The sequence below is a fragment of the Rhinoderma darwinii genome, chromosome 11, assembly GCF_050947455.1.
Source record: "Rhinoderma darwinii isolate aRhiDar2 chromosome 11, aRhiDar2.hap1, whole genome shotgun sequence".
NCBI lineage: Eukaryota > Metazoa > Chordata > Amphibia > Anura > Rhinodermatidae > Rhinoderma > Rhinoderma darwinii.
Genome location: NC_134697.1, coordinates 83,261,655 through 83,267,654, shown reverse-complemented (window position 1 = coordinate 83,267,654; position 6,000 = coordinate 83,261,655).

Genomic DNA, 6,000 nt, shown 5'->3' with positions numbered 1-6,000 from the left:
TAAAATCAAATGCAAAATTCCTGGACCGAAAAGGCCAAAAAGCCTCCTTTTATGCCAAGCCCTGGCACATGCCCGCACAGCGAATAAGGCACACATATTTGGTATCCCCATGCACGGGAGAAGTGGAAGAACGTGAAAGGAGATGAATTTTGTCCGTGGTCTATACCGTGTGTGAAAAATACTAGCCTAAACTGACGCATTTGCTAAAAAAGTGCTGATTTTATTTTGTTCCATCTTATTCAAGAAACTTTCAGAAGAAAACTGGACTTGCTAAAAATATGATAAACCCCTTGAAGGAAACCTTGTGGGGTCTACTTGTGTGAATGAAGTCATTTATGGGGTGTTTCTAATGTTTCAGCAGCATTAGGCCCCCCAGAAAACAGTATACGGCTATAAAATCAAATGCAAAATTCCTGGACCGAAAAGGCCAAAAAGCCTCCTTTTATGCCAAGCCCTGGCACATGCCCGCACAGTGAATAAGGCTCACATATTTGGTATCCCCATGCACGGGAGAAGTGGAAGAATGTGAAAGGAGATTAATTTTGGCCGTGGTTCATACCGTGTGTGAAAAATGCTAGCATAAACCGACGCAATTGTTAAATTCTTGCATTTTTTTCCAATTTTGCCCACTTTAGAGAAAAAAAAAAAAATGATATATACTGACAAATGCCACTAAAACAAAGCCCTATCTGTCCTTTAAAAAGAGTGTAAAATTCAAAGATGAACTTTATTCACCTGCTGAGTTATAGTCATCTAAAGAAGCGCATAGCAAAATTGTGAAATTTGCTCTGGTCATTTAGCTGTAAAACAGCCTAGTCCTTAACCGGTTAAAAATTAGATAAAAGACAAAGAAAAAATAAATAATAAAAAAAACAAACAAGAAAAACCACATATTTACTGTATATTACTTACTAGTCCAATACGTTGCATGTATATGAATGTATATATAGCACACACAATCTCAGGATATACATTACACAATGGATGGTGTAGGATTACATTGGAATTAGCGCCTGTTACACATGATGTCCTTGAGGAAGCCAACAGTAAACAGCAAAAGCTTACAAAAGGACACTCGCAATGGCAAATAATAACAAACATCATATACAGCTGAAAGACTACAGATATTTTTATTATATATAATTGTAAAGGATCTGCCAGGCACAGCTTCGGGGTTAACTCCCAGAATTAATCAGTCAGCACCTGAGGCTACATCCCTGAGACTGACTCCTGCTTCCACCACTGTGGCTGGCAGGCTTAGGAGTGGGAGAGCCTATCGTAACCTGGCCAGACTCAGCTAGCTCCCGCCCTCGGTTTATTTAAGCCTGCACTTCCTGTCCCTCAGTGCTGGTTATTCTTTTCTTGTGGTTCCTGGCCCAGCTACAGCTCCTGCTATTTTTGATCCTGCTCCATACAGATCCTGGCTTACCGACTACTCTTCTGCTCTTCGTTTTGTACCTCGCACACTCCTGGCTTGACTCGGCTCGTTCACCACTCTGGTTGCTCACGGTGTTGCCGTGGGCAACTGCCCCTTTTCCTTGCTTGTGTTCCTTTGTATGTTTGTCGTGTTTGTCGTGCACTTACTGAGCGCAGGGACCGCCGCCCAGTTGTACCCCGTCGCCTAGGGCGGGTCGTTGCAAGTAGGCAGGGACAGAGTGGCGGGTAGATTAGGGCTCACTTGTCCGTCTCCCTACCCCCCGCCATTACAATAATACATTTCTACAATTTCGTTTTTTGAAGTTACAAAAGTCAGATGGCTAATGGTCTAGATCTGGCAGCTGGGATCCTATCAATCTGGTCTAGGAACTGAGATCCTATCAATCTGATCTGGGATCCTATCAATCTGGTCTAGGAGCTGAGATACTATCAATCTGGTCTGGGAGTCAGGATCCTATCAATCTGGTCTGGGATCCGAGATCCTATCAATCAGGTCTGGGAGCCGAGATCCTATCAATCAGGTCTGGGAGCCGAGATCCTATCAATCTGGTCTGGGAGCCGAGATCCTATCAATCTGGTCTAGGAGAGGAGATCCTATCAATCTGGTCTAGGAGCTGGGATTCTATCAATCTGGTTTGGGAGCTGGGATCCTTTCAATCTGGTCTGGGAGCTGAGATCCTATCAATCTGGTCTGGGAGCTGAGATCCTATCAATCTGGTCTGGGAGCTGAGATCCTATCAATCTGGTCTGGGAGCGGAGATCCTATCAATCTGGTCTGAGAGCTGAGATCCTATTAATCTTGTCTTGGAACTGAGATCCTATCATTCTGGGTATTATTCAGTAACAGTAGTGGGGTATTATTCAGTCACTGTGGTTATAGTGTGGCGGTATTATTCAGTAACAGTGACTGAATAATACCCCCATACTGTTACTGAATAATACCACTACACCATAACCCCATAGTGACTGAATAATACTCCCATACTGATATTGAATAATACCGCCACACCATAACCACATAGTGACTGAATAATACCGTCATACTGTTACTGAATAATACCACCACACCATAACCACATAGTGACTGAATAATATCCCCATACGGATATTGAATAATACCACCACACCATAACTACATAGTGACTGAATAATACCCCCATACTGATACTGAATAATACCCCCATACAGTTACTACATAGTGACTGAATAATACCCCCATACTGTTACTGAATAATACCGCCACACCATAACCACATAGTGACTGAATAATACTCCCATACTAATATTGAATAATACATCCACACCATAACCACATAGTGACTGAATAATACCTCCATACTGTTACTGAATAATATCTCCACATCATAACCACATAGTGACTGAATAATACCCCCATACTGATACTGAATAATACCACCACACCATAACCACATAGCGATGCAGCTGCCCACTTTTAACTTTGCCACACTTTGTCTAAAACCGGCCCTGCTCCCGGTACAAACATTGTGGAGGATTGGCCCTGTGGTGGTAGGCAAAAATAAGTCCAAATGTAGTCAGAGAGAGTGATACAGAAATTCTGTTCAAATAGGTTCTTTGCCTGTTCATTATATTGTGGCATAAGACAAAATAAACGTATAGCCTCACCCTCAGTCACAAAAACACAAAGTAAACTCTGCTTATCTGAGCACTAACTAAACAGTTTTCCCTGACTATACAGGTGACATACTACCAATCACGGGTGTAGCTAGGAAAGACTTGGCCCCATAGCAAACTTTAGACTGGGCCCCCCTCCCCTGGGTGCCACACACAGACCCCCTTGTAGATTGTGCCTACCTGTAGATTTTGCCACACAGCACCCCCTTGTAGATAGTGCCCCTTTGTAGATAGTGCCATACAGCCCCCCCTGTAGATAGTGTCACACCCACTAGTAGATAGCGCCCCCACCTTCCCTTGTAGACAGTGCCATACAGCCCCCCCTTGTAGATAGCGCCATACAGCCCCCCTTGTAGATAGCGCCTTACAGCCCCCTCCTGTAGATAGCGCCATACAGCCCCACCCTCCTGTACATAGCGCCATACAGCCCCCTCCTGTATATAGGGCCATACAGCCCCCCTCCTATAAATAGGGCCATACAGCCACCCTCCTGTAGATAGGGCCATACAGCCCCAACCCCCATCCCCCAAAAAATGGCCTGTAGCATAGATAAAGGGGTTGTCCAACAAAACACATGTATCCCCTATCCACAGTATAGGGGATACATGTGTGATCGCTGGAGGTCCAACCGCTGGGACCCCAGTGATAAGGAGAACAGGCTACCAAAAGTCCCCCGAAGTTCTCCATGAGAAGCATGGGACTTCCAGGGTCTGTGTCCAGCTTGTGTGTCTGGAAGCTCCATAGAAATGAAGGGAGCGCTTGCCACGCATGCGCACAAGCCCCATGTAGATGATGCCCCACAGACCCCTGTAGATGATGCCACACAGACCCCCTGTATATAGTGCCACATTCTCTTCCTGTAGATATCCCCCATCCCCCCTCACTGTCCCTGTAGATAGAGCCATTTTGGCTCCCTCTATGAGCGGAATCCCCGGCAAGGTGTCGGCAATACTCTGGACAGTGAAGTCATGGGCTACTCCTGGAGCGCTGGAATCCCCGGCCAAAGCATTGCTGACGCCCTGGCCAGCAATTTCGCTCAGCAAGAGAGCCCTGACTTCATATAAGGGCAGTGACGTCAGTGGCACCACCTGCAGTGGAATCTCTAGCCAGGGCGTCGGCAACGCTTTGGCCGGGGATTTTGCTCCAAAAGGAATGAATGGTAGAGCAGGTAGTGGATAGATTCCTGCTCTGCCATAGTATTCAATTGTATTTGCGTCCTGAGGACGCAGATACAATTGAATGTAGCAGTTGCCGGGACAAGTCCCGGGACAGTAATTTGCCTGGACTGTCTCTGTAAATTCGGGACAGTCCCGACAAATTCGGGACAGTTAGCAAGTATGCACATGTATCCCCTATCCTGTGGATAGAGGATACATGTGTTTTGTAGGACTGCTCTTCCCTGCTCTGCCGTAGTGTCCTAAGGACGCCGATACTATTGAATTGGCGTCGCTTGAAGCGCACTGGGCATGGGGGCGGCCGCGTAGCAGCTGCTACAGCGGTAGTTACGCCACTGCTACCAACCACCCGAAGCAAGAACAAAATCCTGTGTTAGCTCACACAATCTGTAGATATCCAGCAGGAGGCTAGCAGACCTCAGTAATAATGACCCCAGAAAGATAGACAGGTTCTGTCTTTTCACATGGTTTCCCTTAAAATGCATACAGTGCACACCTTTATAGCGCAGTAGTCAGTATTGAACTGAGCTGCAACACCTGAGAGCTACAGAGAAAACCAGTACAGGACTGGAAGGGAATGATCGGCCCCACTACCAACCTGCCTATTATTCCATAAAAATCCAGGCACAAAATTAGAAATTACCAAAGTGCTTCGCAAAATAATCCTTGCTAGGTATATTTAGCTTTCCTGTATTACTTCCATCTCATCCAGTTTTCTTTGGATGGAACAGATACTTCCTGGAGCCTAGTACACATATGAGCGTAATCTTGGGGAATATAGCAATCCCCTACCACTTTCCCGGTCACTGCCTCACAACATATATTGTGAAACTAACAAGCACATAATTTTGTACCTAAAAACAGAATAAAGTTTTACCATTTACTTAAAAATACACTGCAGCGGACATTGTTAAAGGGGTTGTCCAGGCACGAAGAGCTGATGACCTATCCACAGGATAGGTCATCAGTATATGATCGGTAGGGATCCGATACCTGGACCGATCAGCTGCTCCTGCTGGCTCCAGGCGCCGGATGTTATGCAGGGTATACAGTGTTTGGAGACGGCTTCGCACATTGTATAACAGACATGCTGCAGAACTGCATATAAATACTCTAAATTTTCTGTGACCGGAGCCATCGCCTCCAGCATGGACATCCGATGCCCGGAGATAGGCGGAGCAGCTGATCGATACGGGGTCTGGGTGTCAGGCGCCCACCGATCATATGCTGTGGATAGGTCATCAGTTATTGGTGCCCGGACACACCTTTAAGGCTTTATCAGAATGGGATCATTGCTTAGATCTGAGCCAACCATACAAACCATAGTGATTATATTAAAACTTAAATAATGAAAAAAATTAAATGGCGAAGGACAAGTTCTCTATGTGTTTAAGTCAGGGTTTTCAGAATGTTTTGCCCCATTTACTCAACGACCCCGGCACCTATATCATTATCAGCAGAGTCCAAATGGGTCAAAAAAATTGCACTGCCCTACACCTGAATGACACCCTAGGCAGATGCCCACCCTTATCCTGGCCGTACACCCAATTAAGCAGCTTATGGTCTAATAAATAGCTGAATGAGCAAGCATGAATAAGTAACAAAGCAACACAAAAGCTGGCATTTTGGCGTAACCGGTAGAAACAATGCCTGGGGTAGTTGACTTCTTGTTGAGTTTATCTGCCGTCTTATTTTCTTGTTCTATATTCTCGCATAGGTTCTAAAAACAAAATCA